General features: G+C 41.9%; 1 pseudogene; it reads right to left on the minus strand.

Moving 5' to 3' along the window:
• Positions 1-16,040: 16,040 nt before the first annotated feature.
• LOC124681913 lies at positions 16,041-17,495 on the minus strand (annotated as a pseudogene).
• Positions 17,496-18,328: the final 833 nt, after the last annotated feature.

Raw genomic sequence — 18,328 nt, forward strand, 5'->3', positions numbered from 1 at the left:
CTCCAAAACGAGGAAAGTTCCGAATTTTCTAAAAAAACAGGAAAGTCCTATGCTTCGCAAAGACAAAAAAACAAGGAGATTCAACATATAAGTTTGTTTATGTAAAAATAAAGATTTAATTATCCGTTTGAAATAGCTCAGAGCGCAATACATTGTTTATTGTCCGCAAAATAATCAAGATATCATATGTTTCTTGTACGGGAGGTCGACATCGGGGACCCATGAGCCAACGAGCGTCGTCAACGTTTTAAAGGCGGCAGGGATGGAAAGAAAAAATAAACCAAAAATCTGTTGGTAAAAAATCCAAGAAAAGAAACATTTTCGTTACGAGAGGATGACATGCGGGACCCATGAGGCGGCGGACAGCCTCATCGTTTATTGTTCATAGAGGTTGACATGTGGGACCCGTGAGCCAGCGAGCGTCCTCAACGTTTTAAAGGCTGCGAGGTGATCGAAAGAAAAAATAAGCCAAAAATCGTTTGGTCAACAAAATCCAAGAAAATAAACATTTACCGTTACGAGAGGATGACATGCGGGACCCATGAGGCAGCAGCATCCTCAACGATTCCAAGGCGGCGGGGAAATATCCGAGAAATTAATTAGGGGTTCAAAATAAATCCATCAAAGGAAACTTTTATTGTTCATAGAGGATGACATGTGGGACCGACACTGCCAACGACGTCCTCATCGTTTCGGAGGGGCATGAGATCAAAAGAAAAAGGCAAATAGCCGAGAAATTAGGGGTAAAAAATAACTCCAAGAAAGGAAACTTTTATTGTTCGTAGAGGATGACATGCGGGACCAATGAGCCGGCAGCTTACTCAACGTTTTAAAGGCGGCATGAGATCGAAAGAAAAAGGCAAGTGACAAAATATCGGGAGCCAAAGATAATCCAAGAAAAGAAACTTTATTGTACGTAGAGGATGACATGCGGGTCCCATTTAGCAGCGGCGGTCTCAACGTTTCAAATGCGGCTTGAGATCAAAAGAAAAAGAAAGTTGATTGTACATAGAGGATGACATGCGGGTCCCATGAGTCAGCGGCTTACCCAACGTTTCCAAGGCGGCGGTGGATCAAAAGAAAAAAGAAATAGCCAAAAATCAGAGGGTGAAAAAAATAAAGAAAATAAACTTTTATAGCACATAGAGGATGACATGCGGGTCCCATGAGCCAGCAGGTTCCTCAACGTTTCAAACGTGGCATGAGATCAAAAGAAAAAGGCAAGTGACCAAATATGAGGAGCCAAAAATAATTCAAGAAAAGAAAGTTTTATAGTACATAGAGGATGACATGCGGGTCCCATTTAGCAGCAGACGGTATCACCGTTTGAGAGGCGGCGGGGATCAAAAGAAAAAAGAAATTGCCAAAAATCGGAGGGTGAAAAAAACCAAGAAAATGAACTTTTATAGTACATAGAGGATGACATGCGGGTCCCATGAGCCTGCAGGTTCCTCAACGTTTCAAACGTGGCATGAGATCGAAAGAAAAAGGCAAGTGAAAAAATATGAGGAGCCAAAAATAATTCAAGAAAAGAAAGTTTTATAGTACATAGAGGATGACATGCGGGTCCCATTTAGCAGCATCGGTATCACCGTTTGAGAGGCGGCAGGGGATCAAAAGAAAAAGAAATTGCCAAAAATCAGAGGGTGAAAAAAAACCAAGAAAATAAACTTTTATAGTACATAGAGGATGACATGCGGGTCCCATGAGCCCGCAGGTTCCTCAAAGTTTCAAACGTGGCATGAGATCGAAAGAAAAAGGTAAGTGACCAAATATGAGGTGCCAAAAATAATTCAAGAAAAGAAAGTTTTATAGTACATAGAGGATGACATGCGGGTCCCAGTTAGCAGCAGCGGTATCACCGTTTGAGAGGCGGCGGGGATCGAAAGAAAAAGGCAAGTGACCAAATTTGAGGTGCAAAAAAAACTCCAAGAAAAGAAAGTTTTATAGTACATAGAGGATGACATGCGGGTCCCATTTAGCAGCAGCGGTATCACCGTTTGAGAGGCGGCAGGGGATCGAAAGAAAAAGGTAAGTGACCAAATATGAGGTGCCAAAAAAACTCCAAGAAAAGAAAGTTTTATAGTACATAGAGGATGACATGCGGGTCTCATTTAGCAGCAGCGGTATCACCGTTTGAGAGGCGGCAGGGGATCGAAAGAAAAAGGCAAGTGACCAAATTTGAGGTGCCAAAAAACTCCAAGAAAAGAAAGTTGATTGCACATAGAGGATGACATGCGGGTCCCATTTAGCAGCAGCGGTCTCAACGTTTCCAAGGCGGCAAGGGATCAAAAGAAAAAGGAAGTAGCCGAGAAATCGGGGGTCAAAAAAATCCAAGAATAGAAAGAATTTTGGTTCATAGAGGATGACATGCGGGACCCATGATCCTGCATCGTAAACGGCTCGATCGAGAGAACATTGAACGAGATGGCGCGATCGAGAAAAAAACAATGCCGGAGAGGCTGCCATCCGGGCCCTACATCCCTCGGCGGTGCGGATTTGCGTTGACTCGGCCGGCGAACCCGAGATTTCGAGATGCACCACGTCCCGGGCCACCATACGCGACGTTTTGGCCGCTTTCGTCGGGCTAGGTGGCCTCAAAAACGAGAAAAAAAAAGTTTTGACATGCACCACGGAGGGACCAAAAATCGTCGGTCATGGTACACCAGCAACCACGGCGCGACTTCAACTTCGTCGGCCATGGCAACTTTTCTTGTAGTGAGAGCAGAGTTTTGCAGTAGAGCTGCAAGGTAGGAAATGCATTGTGCCTCAAGCGGCACGAAAACGTTGTCAACATATATGGTGCGGGACTTGACAAATCTTCCACGGATAGGTTGCAACAGACCAGACTAAGTAGACAGATCCAGGATCCGTGGGAGGGGGTTCATAATGAGATCAAACAGCAGGGGGACGAGGAGTCACCTTGATGCAGACCACAACCATGAAAGATCTCTTTGGCAGGAATGGCATTGAGGAGCACATGCAAGGTTGAGTTCAAGAAAATGACCGTAACCCAAGCGCACCACCATGGTGCAAAGCTGTGTCTCACCATGATGTTCAGAATGTAACCCAATGAATAGAGTCGAAAGCCTTGGGGATGTCAAGCTTTATGAGGAGCGGCGAAAGTTTGATTTCATTCAAACTAGCACAGTGGCCCTCGCAAATGCGAGGGCATCAACTTTATTTTTCATAAAATTAATACTCCATCTGATTCGTTATATGTGTTATCATTTTTGTTTATTTTTAGTCAAATTTAAAGTAAAACAACAGAACTTATTAAAGATTAGAGGAACCAATATTTATTAGTTATCTTGTACACATGGAATTTCTCTTCCCTCAATATAGAAAATAAAAGATGGTTTAGAAATTTAGAGGTCATTTTCTTATATGAATATTTATTTCTAATATATATATATATATATATATATATATATATATATATATATATACCAGTACTATTCTGCAACCGGTTGCAGAATAATATTCTGAGCACCGACTTAAACTTCTCGCGACAAATAGTTGTACTTCGCAATGAACTGCCCAAAAAGAACGGCTGTACTTCCTGCTTCTATGTCACGTGTGCTGATTTTTTTCGAGTTTTTTAATGGTACGTCCAAATTGCGAAAATGATATACCATTGGATAGCTACTGAAAATCCGCAACTTTTTGGTATAGTAACTTTTTGCTAATTTTGAACGGTTTAATTTTAATTTTGAAAAAACGTGCCCAGCACACTATTCTTCGTCAGTTCGTCTCGAGAGAAACCATGGGAGATCCGACCCAGGCCAAATTCCCAGCCTCCCCGACTCCCTCCATCCGCCGTCGTGGCCCTCGCCATCGGCCAGCTTCCCCGCAAATTCGCCGGTTCCCAGCGCCGCTGGGATCTCGAGCAACTTCCTCTCGCCGCCGCCAGGAGCCATGCACCTCGGCTTCGTTCTCCTCTCGTCGATCCGGTGCTCCTGCCGGTGCAGGAGATTTCCCCGTCGCCTGTATCTTCCTCCGCCCCAGTCTCGACCTCCTCAAGCTGCTCCGGTGCCTCCCACCTCCTTCTTGGTCCACGGCGGCAGGACATGTCTGATTAAGGCTCCGCCGTCGGGCCGACGAGGATGAACCCACTCGCGCTGCTCTGGTCAACATCACCTGCACGCCTGCCGCTATCTCTCGCGCGAGCTGCCGCTCTGAGCTTCGTCTCGCATGCAGAATAGGCGCAGCTGTTTTGCTCTGCTCTCTTTCTCCTACTTGCAGCACGACAGCAGTTGCTCTCTATTTGTCTCCCCCGCGCTGCAGCTACTCTTTCTTTCTCAACTTATGTAGTGGTAAATTTTCCCAGTGATTTAGTGCGCTGTACGCAGGGGCTGTACGTGTTTGTTGATATGCCAATGAGAGTCGATGAAAAAAAATTCTTAAATTTTTACTCAGCTGTATTGGTTTATCTCGACCGAAAATCTTGTTTTGACATATCAAAGCTAAAAAAGTCTGAATGGAAGTACACCATAATAAAAAATACAGGGAAGTTCAATTAGTGGCCTCCTAAGTACAAGCATGCTATGCAAAAAGTACAGGTTCGTCAGCAGTAGATTGCAAGTATGTTTCTGGAATGATTCAATTAAATCGACTACACCTTGGACTATGGATGTGATGATTTTGCATGGGCATCCCGCTAGTGCAGAACCATAGAAATAGAAGAAGTAATTGACATTCTGCGTTTCGTCAACCGAGATGACCATAACAAATCCTGCTAGACAGTAGACATATCTAAACTGAACTGTACATATAAATTAGCATCTGTAGCAGTGGTACGTCTATCATGTTCAAAATAAGAAGAAGAAACTGAACCGCAAACTGCAGGTCATGTTCACAAAAAAAAAAGCAAAAATGTAGAACACACGTCAACTTGCATGATACGAACACACATGTACTGCTGAAACCAATTATTAGTTGTACGTCCTAAGCGGAGACTAAATCTACTATGAATTTTCTTATTTACAACCAATTGCCTGGTGGGAATAAATAGTTGTACTTCTCAAATAAAAGAGGTGTATTTTGGCATAATTAAGTCTACTGCTCGAGCAATGAAATGGTGATGGTAGACATTTGGAAGCTGCACATAATACATACATCAGTAACCTAGCGATTATGCAAAAATACAAGAAACCAACGAACAAAAAAAAAGGGGCATTATACTATAAATTGGCTAGAATTTAGAAGCATATGCCGTAACATATATATTTATTTTTCTGCTTTTTAGCATGACAAGGTGACAATTAAAGAAAAACTTAATCGTACTTCCCGCTGCTACTCGTTTGTACTGCCGAAACTACCCATGTATATTTTCCTGATAAATTTTAACCTTTTTTTTGCTTGCACTTCCGAGCGTTATGAACCTGTACTTATTGGCGCCATATACCGGCACTATTTGCAGAATAATATTCTTAGCACGGACATCCCATGAGATAAAATATTCTACAACCGAACTTCTCGAATCACATCTTGTCTTCCCATGGGATAAAACATAATGTTTTTAATGCACTATATAATATAGACCGTGTATATCCAAAAACTAATCAATTGTACTTCTCAATGTTGATGTGTGTACTTCATGAAAATTATTATTTAGAGGTTCTAATAACTGACCACGTGTACTTCTCGTAGTCACAGGTTGTACTTTTCAGAACAACATCTTATACTTCCCGTGAAATAATATATTGGATGCTTTTATTATTTTTTGATACATATACTTCCTACAATTATACATTGTACTTCTTGTTGTATTTGCATGTACTGCCTGCAATACACACTGTACTTCCCTATGGTTGATTTTATTATTTTTGAGCACTTCCACATAAGTTAAAACTAATTTTAGAAGTTATATAATCACAATTTGGATGTTCTTAGCGATATGACGACTTAAATTTGATGGGTAAACCCATTTATTCATTTTGAAATGCAGTAGATAATGAAATTAGAATAATACTAAACCTTTTTTGGTGGCGTGTCTAGAAGATAAGTCTTGTACTTTCCAAACCCGGTGTCATGTACTTCCAGACGATATTGCATGTACTTCTTAGCGAACATTTAAGTTACATTTTCTTATTTTTTCCAAACTAGAGTGTGCTTCACAAATCGTAATGTTGAACTTTCAAACATTGATATATGTATTTATCAGAAGTTTCTTTGTTCTTATATTATTTTCAACGATATCTAGTAGTTGTGCTTCTCATATGCCCGTTAGTTTACTTCCTAAACGGCCATTTGTACTTCCTGTAGTCGCAACCTATACTTCTCGAAATCACCAAAAAAAATCTCATACTTGAAAACAGTGTATTCGAAGTTCCTGCGACATGCCTTGTACTTCTTGGCCTTTGTGGTTGTACTTCCCGGCAATGTTTTGAAACTACTGTGTTTTCAAAAATCAAAACATGTATGTTTCGGGAATGATAATTTAAAATTGTCGCTAGACTCAACTCCGAGAGATTCTACAATTCCCAAATCTTCTTTTTTGAACATCCCAATGTTGCGATGCGAACTTCTTGAGGAGGGTTTTATTTAGCACTTCCAAAATTGACTATTTGTACTTGTCAAACCTCTTGAAATCATTTCTTGTACTATCCGTGAGAAAATATTTGACGGTTTTTTATTTTTAATACACTACAAGGCGGACCATGTACTTCGCAAAACTAATCAGGAATGTTGATTTGTGTACTTCCTAGAAGATGAAGCATGTACTTCTTCGATTAGGTCTTTTTGTACTTCCCAATGGATCTTTTTTCTTTTATTTCTAGTATTGTTCCTTATTTTACACAGGTTTATGAACATTTTTGAATGTTAGTACATGCACTTCTTGGTATATGAATTTGTTATTCCGACATAAATGTGTCATTTTTATGTTTTTTACATGTTATCCATTTTTTTCCTACTTCATTTGTCCGTGTAATTTTGGAAACTTAACTTGTCTACTTAATTGAGCCACTATATTTACAGATTTTGTTTTTTCTACATTTGGATTTTGTTGGTTTTCTTATACTTACTATAATAAGTGGGTGTAATGCTTGTGTCTAATGGTTGTACTTCTCATTTTAAGTATTTAAACTTTTTTGGGTATGATGGTATTATTTTTTCTACATGTGGATTTTGTCGGTTTTCTTGTACTTTCTATAATAAGTGGCTGTACTACTCATGTTGAATGGTTGTACTTTTCATCGTCAAGTATTTGAACTTCTTTGCGGATGACGGGATTATTTAGTATTTTCTATATTTGGATTTTGTTGGTTTTCGTGTACTTTCTATGTTAAGTGGGTGTACTGCTCGTGTTTAATGGTTGTACTTCTCATTGTCAAATATTTAAACTTCCTCGCGGATGATGGGATTATTTTATTTTTTTCTACATTTGGATTTTCTATTTCGATTTTGTCGGTTTCGTGTACTTCCTATATTAAGTGGGTGTATTGCTGGTGTTTAATGGTTGAACTTCCTCGTAGATGACAATACTTTTTTTTGTACATTTGAATTTTGTCGGTTTTCTTGTACTTCCTATATAAGTGGGTGTATTGCTTGTGTCCGATGGTTGTACTTCTAAGTGTCGGATTTTATCACTAAATTGAACGTATGTAGTTCCCTATGTCCGCCGTGGAAACTTCCAGTCGCTGCTTCGTCTCGCCACGCCTCGCCACGTGTCGCTGACACCGCTCTCCCACGCGCGCCGCCGCCGCTCAACCTTCGTCACCGGGATGCCGCCGCGGGTCATCCGGTTTCCGCGGCGTCCGAGCGCGTCCCAACGGCAGGTTCTATACGGAGCTTCGCACCGGCGGCTTCCGCCTCGCCCCCAGCACCTACGACTCGCCGGAGTTGGTGGCGCGCACTTACGACGCGGCCGCGTGGCATCAACTTCTCGGACGTCGAGTCCCTGGAGGAGGCCGAGTTCCTCGCGCCAGCACCGTGCCTCGTCGACGACGAGGATCGTCGCCACCACCGCCAGGTGCAGCGCCGGATCGCCATCGCCGAGCGCGACGAGGAACTGATGCGCGAGTGGAGGGCGCAATTCCCAGCGACGTCGACAACACGGAGGTCTTCTTCGCCGACCTCAGGGCGCAGAGAAGGGCAGACCGGCGCCGCCGTCGGAACATCGCCGACCGTGAGCTAGTCAACCGAAACACGACTTGGGCTGACGATGACGCTCGCTGGGACGACGTATGGACTGAGACCACCTCCGACGACGAATAGACTAGTAGTTTATCTATTTTAGTTGTATTTTCAATGTTTTTTTAGATCTTCTATTAGACTATGTACTGCTAAAATGTGTTTGTGGCGCTGTAAATTAGCGCTTCCGCTGCGGGCGCTTTTTCAGCGGGCCACCCGCGCTGCGAAATAGCGCCTCCGGTGGAGGGGAATTCGGCACAGCGCTGGCGTAGCGGCGCGAAGTAGGTTTTGGAGCGCCAAATTATTGCGCCTCTGTTGGAGATGCCCTTAACATCCCATAGTTTGATTTAGCAACTATAGTACTAGAGGAATTGTTATTCCAAAATGGGAAGAAACTAACTACCCAGAAAAAATAATTAGTAAACAGAAGATTTTGTTTTTGGGATAAATCATAATTTAGCTCTATGCAAGCACCAGGACGAATAGGTTCACCACATGCTTACAAACAAATAACATCAATAATACAAGGCAGTGATACATGTTCGCTGGAATTCAAAAATAATCTGCACTTGTGCTAACCATCAAGTGCTCTGTTAACATATTTGTAATGCTCAAATTCATTTGACGTACTTCCTAAAATGTAAGACTTGTAATTTCTGGACTTTATATACTGCCCAGCTTTTATGCGCACAATATTCTAGCCAAAGATTGTTTTTCTTGTTTTCTCGTGCACCTTTTCTATCCAGTATACTATGTACTGCCATTATGTATGTGTTCACTGCTCGGATTTAAGAAGTGGGTACTGCTCTACAATATGAGTTCAGTACAATACACAAAGCAACAGTTAGAGTGCGCAGAATTATAATTCAAATGAAAAAACGTAATTTCTTTGGAGTTTGTAAAAGCCTGCATCAAAGAACACTGCAGGGGCTGTTTTGCCCCAAGAAAACAATCACCAGGGACTACTAGGGAGACAAACCAGCAGCAGCATACATAATTAAGAGACAGTGTAGCCGCAGCAGCATCGCCTGGCATCACAACAATCAGCAAGAGAAACTGGACAAGTGACAACCCGTCCGTAGTAATCTTGGCGGAACCTTGGCACGGTCCATCAAACACGCACTTGCACTTCGTGCCACTGTGCGACTGAACTTTTCTTCTGAAGCTGCTTGTACTGCCCAACGCAAGAAACATATTGTAAGAAATTCAGAGCCAAATTATTGTAGATAGAATTTAACCAAGTGTACTGCAACCTGCAAGTCACATATGTATAACCAGATTGAGTGATTAACAGATAAGCCAAGTTGTTGTAGATAGAATGACTATAATTTAATTGATTCACACTCACGTGAATCAATGGCTTTTTCTTAACCATCGTTACCTCTTACCCACATAGCAAATCAATAATTTGCATAACTTAATTAGAACTTTCCCCAACTTCCATGGAAGAATCTGAATTCAAAAAGCTAAACTAAATGAGTGGGGTGTGTGGGGCTACATAGTGAAGAAGAAACAGTCAAACAGAGATTAGTATCAGCGGGGGGAGAAAGTGTAGCTTGGAGCTTTCAGCATAATACAAGCAGTTGACTTCGATTTTGCTGGCTTCTGCTCACTGCACGCGGCGCCAGAGATCAGCCTGCCAAACGCGGCCGTGAGGCGACCACTGACGCATCCGCCTTTCACGAGCAGCAATTTTCTCTGAACTTATGTTTGACGAACAAGTACACTGCCTTAATAAACAGAATTGTACTGCCGTAAACTACAGAGAGAAGACTCGATAGAAAGAAGGAGCGCTATGGACCAGGGGAGGCCTAGTCCACCGTGCCTCTCAGCAGCTCGATTACCCAATGCTTCTCACCAGAGATGAAGAAGGAAGTGGAGGAAAGCTAACTGGGCGTCGCCGGAATAAGGGGCAGGGCGGAGGTCCTGGGCTCGCTGCCTACAGCAAGCATGGCGAGCCATGGGAGGGCAGGAGCGCCGCCGGCGAGGACATTGTAGGGGAGGGGCTCTGTCGGCCGCGGCAGGTGAAGCGACGGGATAGGCACAGGTCCGTGCAGCGCTAGGGAGAAGTTTAGGCGCGCGCTCGGGAAAAGTGCAGGCGCACGCGCGGAGTAGTCGAAGACCGGCGAAGGCGCACATGTCGCAGCAAAGATTTTAGGTCGTAGACGCCAGACATTGCTCCATTAGCCTAGAGAAGGCCTGCAGGTATGGGAGCACGCCCCGCATCACGGAACTGTGCCGATCGGGACAAGGAAGTACAATAGAAAAAAGAAAAAGGAGCAAACCACCGGGAGCCGAGATGAATCGGAGGTGCGGCTCGGGGTTCTTCCGGCGGAGGGGAGAGAGCTCCACACGGTCATGGTTGCCCAGGCTGACACAGTAACTGCCGGCGAGAGGTCCCAGGATCCGCAGCGAGACGGGGAAGACGGGTTGGGCTGCTGCCGCGGACGACCAAGATCCCAACGCCACCACGATCTCCGCAGGCGGCGGCGGGGAGCTGGGAGGCCAGGCCAGCGCGATGGCTCCTTTGCTGGTGGTGGGGGGTCGGGGAAGTGGGTCGGCGTGGCGGCGCCTTTACTGGTGGCTGGGGCACGGGGAAGTGGGCTGGCGGCGGTGGCCAAGGCCGGCAGCGGGGATCCGGGGCGGTGAGATCGGACGCGGTGGGGCCCTGGTCACCGGTGCGTGGAACCAGGTATGGCTGGCAGTAGGAGAAGTAGGGGCGCCCGGCGGAGGGGGAAGCAGGAACGCCGGAGAACGGGGGGCTCGCCGGCAGCGGGGGAGGCAGGGCCTGCCGGCGAGGGTCGCGGGGGAGGTTGGCCGGTCGGTGGTTTCGACCGAAGGGAGAAGGTCGGGAGGGGAAAGTGGATGGGGATGCTTTTGTTTTTTCTCGTCCAACCGTTTTGGTTTTTGTATTACAGTCTCGTATCGCGTCCTTATAGGATCGGGTAATGCTCAGAATATTATTCTGAGCATCAGTTTCAGAATAGTGTAACCCTATATATATATATATATATATATATATATATATATATATATATATATATATATATATATATATACGTAAAAAAAGATAGCTATATGTGCAAATGTATCAATATGGCTCCGGTGACAGAGAAATCATGGTCAATAAAAAACATGGAAAACTTAATTTAATCATCTTTAATTTTTGGGAGAATAATTACTACCACATCAAACCAACCATTTCAATAATAAATGTGAAATGGTGATATCCAACTGTAAATACTAACATGAAATTTACCATCCTCTATTTTCTCTAACTCGAACTTAAAATCTTAAGAAATAATCCTAAATTTTAATAGAGTATGTGTTTGATCTCTTGTTTCCAAGTTGTACATAGTAGGAATATACATCATTTAGAAAAATGTTTGGACTCAACTGTGATATCTGTGATATCAGTAGTGAAATTTATGGATGAAATAAAGATGCCGGGAATTTGTTGAGTTCAACGAAGCTTGATGAAGTTTTTTATATTGTTTTTTTTTTGTTTCAACATGTCTTTTTAATATTGTAGTTGCCGACTTTTATAGATTGTAAATTTTAGAAGTGAACCATTTCATGTATACTTGCCACGAATTGTTCATTTTATGGCAATCACTATGTTTAGAACATCTAAAACAACGTAAATTGAACAATTTGGAGGATTTGTTTCTTCGAGCTAGTCAGTTGCACCGATACTATATTTTATGGCAATCGAAGAGACTACTATTCTTACCTGACTGTCACTTATGTCTTGTATCTGCATTGGGAAGGGCTCCTTTTAGTCTATTTTTCTACAACCCGGGAGTCTTTTTAGTCTACAATATGCATTTTCCATCGAGAATGAATTATACACTTCCCCGATTTTTTATTTACTTCATGCTCTACGTTTAGGTGAAATCAAACTTTTTTAAGTTTGACCAAAAATATATAAAATGAAGCGTGTGCGCACCCCTTCGTCCCGAGAGGTCCCTACACAAGCGATTAGGGTTTCTCCACCTTAGGGCCATGGAGGTGTGGTGGATTTTGGTCCTCGTCGATGGGAGGGCTCCATTTTCTGGTGTTAGGGTTAAGGTTGTTGGCGCGGAGGCGCCTCATTCAATAATGTCTCCCAGGATTCAGCTCCTCGGCGGACGACGTCGAGAAGGTTGTGGGAGTGGTGTGATTCTCGGACGCTTAGTCTGGTTGTGGGGATCTGCAGATCGCCAGGGAGCTCGATCGACGATTACTTATTCCTCTTCGTCTTTGAGCAGGATGTGGTCTTCTTGACCCGTTCAATGTTTTCGTCCCTAAGCAACAACATCAGGCCTAATCAGGTAGGAACGGTAGCGGCAGCGCGCTGTTGACATGATCTAGGGGTTGAAGACGAAAAACATCTCAATAATTTTATTGTAATTTTTGTTTTTGTTGAGGTGCTTTGTATTGTCGCAAGTTTCTTTTAATGCCTAGTTCTTTTTGTAAAGAAAATTTTACCGAAAATATTGGAAAAACTATCAATATTCACGGTGTGAAATGCATATAATATTGAAATACACTTTGTAAAGATTCTAATACTGTAGATACAATATAGTTGTTAATAATTTTTTAAAAAATATTTAATTAAATATTATAGAGTTTAACTTTGACTAAATCTAGATTGCAAAATAATTATGTGTCGAGCGAGTACTAATAGCACCACGATTTTGTTCTAGCTAGCCAGGGCATGTGATTATTTTCTTAACGGTCGCAGCTACATATATATGACTTCCGTCATCCATTTTTTATTAAAAAGTAAGAGTTATATCTTTGCACGTAAGCTACTATGGCTTAACATAAAGAGTATGATCAGATTTATTTTTTCTTCAAACTGAACAGACCTTGCTATGCACGTCCCATAAATTATGGAAGTCCGGTTAAATTTCTTTTACAGGGTTCGGTCAGCTTTTCTGTTTTGGCAAGTTCCGGCTAGATTTCATCAGTCATTGCTTTGCACGTCTATAGTTTTTTTCTACTTACGTGTCATGTATTGATATGTACATATTCATTGTTGTACGTAACACTTATTATTTTTTAATCTCAGCCGTTAAAATTAGGATCAACATATCATATATTTTAAGCATATGTGGACAAACCTGGTTGCTTTATTTTGCTTTCGTAGGCATCAACTTTATTTTTCATAAAATTAATACTCCATCTGATTCGTTATATGTGTTATCATTTTTGTTTATTTTTAGTCAAATTTAAAGTAAAACAACATAACTTATTAAAGATTAGAGGAACCAATATTTATTAGTTATCTTGTACACATGGAATTTCTCTTCCCTCAATATAGAAAATAAAAGATGGTTTAGAAATTTAGAGGTCATTTTCTTATATGAATATTTATTTCTAATATATATATATATATATATATACATGTAAAAAAAGATAGCTATATGTGCAAATGTATCAATATGGCTCCGGTGACAGAGAAATCATGGTCAATAAAAAACATGGAAAACTTAATTTAATCATCTTTAATTTTTGGGAGAATAATTACTACCACATCAAACCAACCATTTCAATAATAAATGTGAAATGGTGATATCCAACTGTAAATACTAACATGAAATTTACCATCCTCTATTTTCTCTAACTCGAACTTAAAATCTTAAGAAATAATCCTAAATTTTAATAGAGTATGTGTTTGATCTCTTGTTTCCAAGTTGTACATAGTAGGAATATACATCATTTAGAAAAATGTTTGGACTCAACTGTGATATCTGTGATATCAGTAGTGAAATTTATGGATGAAATAAAGATGCCGGGAATTTGTTGAGTTCAACGAAGCTTGATGAAGTTTTTTATATTGTTTTTTTTTGTTTCAACATGTCTTTTTAATATTGTAGTTGCCGACTTTTATAGATTGTAAATTTTAGAAGTGAACCATTTCATGTATACTTTCCACGAATTGTTCATTTTATGGCAATCACTATGTTTAGAACATCTAAAACAACGTAAATTGAACAATTTGGAGGATTTGTTTCTTCGAGCTAGTCAGTTGCACCGATACTATATTTTATGGCAATCGAAGAGACTACTATTCTTACCTGACTGTCACTTATGTCTTGTATCTGGTTTTCTTAGATGCAGATGCATCATTTGAATCTTTCCTTAAACATTGGGAAGGGCTCCTTTTAGTCTATTTTTCTACAACCCGGGAGTCTTTTTAGTCTACAATATGCATTTTCCATCGAGAATGAATTATACACTTCCCCGATTTTTTATTTACTTCATGCTCTACGTTTAGGTGAAATCAAACTTTTTTTAAGTTTGACCAAAAATATATAAAATGAAGCGTGTGCGCACCCCTTCGTCCCGAGAGGTCCCTACACAAGCGATTAGGGTTTCTCCACCTTAGGGCCATGGAGGTGTGGTGGATTTTGGTCCTCGTCGATGGGAGGGCTCCATTTTCTGGTGTTAGGGTTAAGGTTGTTGGCGCGGAGGCGCCTCATTCAATAATGTCTCCCAGGATTCAGCTCCTCGGCGGACGACGTCGAGAAGGTTGTGGGAGTGGTGTGATTCTCGGACGCTTAGTCTGGTTGTGGGGATCTCCAGATCGCCAGGGAGCTCGATCGACGATTACTTATTCCTCTTCGTCTTTGAGCAGGATGTGGTCTTCTTGACCCGTTCAATGTTTTCGTCCCTAAGCAATAACATCAGGCCTAATCAGGTAGGAACGGTAGCGGCAGCGCGCTGTTGACATGATCTAGGGGTTGAAGACGAAAAACATCTCAATAATTTTATTGTAATTTTTGTTTTTGTTGAGGTGCTTTGTATTGTCGCAAGTTTCTTTTAATGCCTAGTTCTTTTTGTAAAGAAAATTTTACCGAAAATATTGAAAAACTATCAATATTCACGGTGTGAAATGCATATAATATTGAAATACACTTTGTAAAGATTCTAATACTGTAGATACAATATAGTTGTTAATAATTTTTTAAAAAATATTTAATTAAATATTATAGAGTTTAACTTTGACTAAATCTAGATTGCAAAATAATTATGTGTCGAGCGAGTACTAATAGCACCACGATTTTGTTCTAGCTAGCCAGGGCATGTGATTATTTTCTTAACGGTCGCAGCTACATATATATGACTTCCGTCATCCATTTTTTATTAAAAAGTAAGAGTTATATCTTTGCACGTAAGCTACTATGGCTTAACATAAAGAGTATGATCAGATTTATTTTTTCTTCAAACTGAACAGACCTTGCTATGCACGTCCCATAAATTATGGAAGTCCGGTTAGATTTCTTTTTACAGGGTTCGGTCAGCTTTTCTGTTTTGGCAAGTTCCGGCTAGATTTCATCAGTCATTGCTTTGCACGTCTATAGTTTTTTTCTACTTACGTGTCATGTATTGATATGTACATATTCATTGTTGTACGTAACACTTATTATTTTTTAATCTCAGCCGTTAAAATTAGGATCAACATATCATATATTTTAAGCATATGTGGACAAACCTGGTTGCTTTATTTTGCTTTCGTATTTTGCTTTTAGTATATAATAGAATAGATGGGGTAGTTGAAGTAGTTTTTTTTTTTTTTTGAAGTAGGTAGTTGAAGTAGTTTGAGTTCAACGTGTGTGGAGTTTTCCGAGAACACCACGATATGGAGTACTTGCCCATATGGCCAATTGATCCAATGATGTATGTCGTATAGCCAATGATGTAGTATTCACCTTTTCCAGTATTCAATCTGCATATAATTTTTTTATGAACCTACTCATTGAACATAAATTTTCACAAAAAAAGAAGTAATCGTTTAAATATATAGTATTATTACAGAGTTAAAAAAACTATAGCCTTTAAGTAGTCCAAGATACAATCCAAAGGAAACAAAAAATAGGCATCACGCATGGCTCTATGAAGATCCTGGAACCTAGCTAGTTTTGATCTATAAACTCCCCTAAGGGCTTCTCAACCTGTTTCATCACTGCCTCCCACCCTGCATGTGTTGGGTGCATGTCATCCCAGTAGAAAAATTTGTTGGACTTGTCGCACACGCTGTAAAGAAGCTCCGACGACTCGCCTTGTTGTCCACAGTAACCCTTTGAATCGAAACTCTCACAGCACGGCGACAACTTCCGCTTGAATTGCTTGGATAGCTCTTGGCCTTTACCTATAGGTACATCAGATAAAATTGTTCACATCAATTTCAAGCACACAACCAAATACATAGATTAGAAATCTTATCCTTAATAGCATTGAGACTTGCAGATGCATGCATGGATGTACGTACCTGGCACATTATCCATGATGTTACTGAAGGCGGTGTAGAGGTCAACAACGTGGACATTCTTCTTTGCTGCCATCACTTGCTTCAAGTTATTGTTATGGACAGATGCACCTAGGTTTCCGAAAACATCGCACGCGGTGTAGTTGTTGGTCCTTGTTTGCGATGGCGTGCAACCGACTGGGTGCAAGTTGTTGACAAGAACCTTTGTCACCCCGAGCTTCTGCACTTGGTCCACATTGTCGGAAATCTCTTTGGTCACCTTCGCAATATAAGCATTGATCTGAATACATACATGATAGTATCAAAATTAGTAAGCAAGAAGCAGAGATAAATAAATAAATAGATTGTTCAAAGTTTGGTCTGCTGGTAGCTACTTACTTCGTTTGGGGCACTCAGGCCAATCACGCCGGTGTTTCCGTAGTAGTCGTTGCCGGAGATGGCCACGAGGGCCACGGAGCGACTCAGTTGCTTCTCTGAGATGATCCCATCTTTAACCATCTTTCTGAAAGTGTCCACTTGCTTGGCGAGGGTGGGTACCTTGTGTGCCGACGTGGTATCCAGCACGCCAGCACCACCATGAGCGAAGGTCATGCCGGAAGGGTCGCAGGTCTTCTCCGCCGTGAGGGCGTGGGCTGGAGGTGCTTCCTCGAGCCCTAGGATCGTTGCTGAAAGTTACAAGAGATCACACGTGTGAGTATTTTTTTTTTTTGAAACGACGTGTGAGTATATATACTATAGCCAATTGGCAATCATAAATAATCATACTAGCTAGTTGAAATAATCATAAGGTGCATACCAATGAAATCGGACTGAATTTTATAGTTGGAGAAGCGTCCCGACGGAGTATTTGGTCGTGGGTTTCCATCGGCGTCAACATAGGAGGAGCCGTAGGGGTACGCCCACTGCCGCGACATCCGGGTGACGGGATCGGTTAGCGGGAGGTTCCCGTTGTCGGCGAAGTCATCCCCGAAGACGAAAAGGCTGTAGCTTGACGACTTCTTCGATGGCCGTCGGCAGGGGCAGGCCGTGCCTCAACGCCATTGGGGTTTAGAACAAGGGCGAGGAGGAGGATGACGCCCAGGACGGCCGTATGAAGCTTCATTGCCTCTAGTGCTTATGTTGCGGACGCGGATCGTCGAGTCGGTTTCTGTGTGGTACTTAGCCGCGCGGCGAGGATCATCGAACTTTGTCTTCTGCGATACTGCGATGCGCTCCTCTCTTGTATTTATGGAACCAGCAACGTAAAGCTCAAACACCAGGAAGGGGAAGTCGTAAACGGACTCGCGGTATCGGTCGGAATCGGAGACCATAGCTAGATGTATGTACATGCTACAGCACGGTTGGACACGGAGTCGCATACAGATACGCGTCAAGTACGTACAGCACAATCGGACACGGAGTTCACTAGCCAAGCCAAGGACCAGCTGCACGTCATGGCCGATGGCCCTCAGTGCATATGGTGAACCCCTCCGAGCTTTCTCCTTTGGACATTTTAAGAATCGAGGCGAAACCTTGGGTTATTTATTTATTTCACGAAAATTTTATCGATATATCAATAATCATCATAGCAGTACAAAAAACCTTAGAAGTGACAAAAAAATATAAATAGATCCAGGGCCCTATACATTATAAAATTAGAACTAATGAATAATTATATGGTGTCTACGTCGAGTCTCGGCTCTCCTTGATGGGCATGGAGCTTGGAATATGGAACTCCTCCAACGCCACTTTATACAGGCGGATATTGAAGTCATTCTACAAATTAAGCTCCACCCACGCAGAGTAGATGATGTGTTGGCTTGGGCCCCGGCGATGAATGGCCTCTTCACCGTCAAGAGCGCTTACTGGCTCGGCATGGACGAGCTTCACCGGCCTTCTCAAGGCGCCACAAGCAGGGCACCGAATGGCCGGAGAGCCATTTGGAAAACTCTTTGG

This window comes from Lolium rigidum, unplaced genomic scaffold, assembly GCF_022539505.1.
Source record: "Lolium rigidum isolate FL_2022 unplaced genomic scaffold, APGP_CSIRO_Lrig_0.1 contig_5966_1, whole genome shotgun sequence".
NCBI lineage: Eukaryota > Viridiplantae > Streptophyta > Magnoliopsida > Poales > Poaceae > Lolium > Lolium rigidum.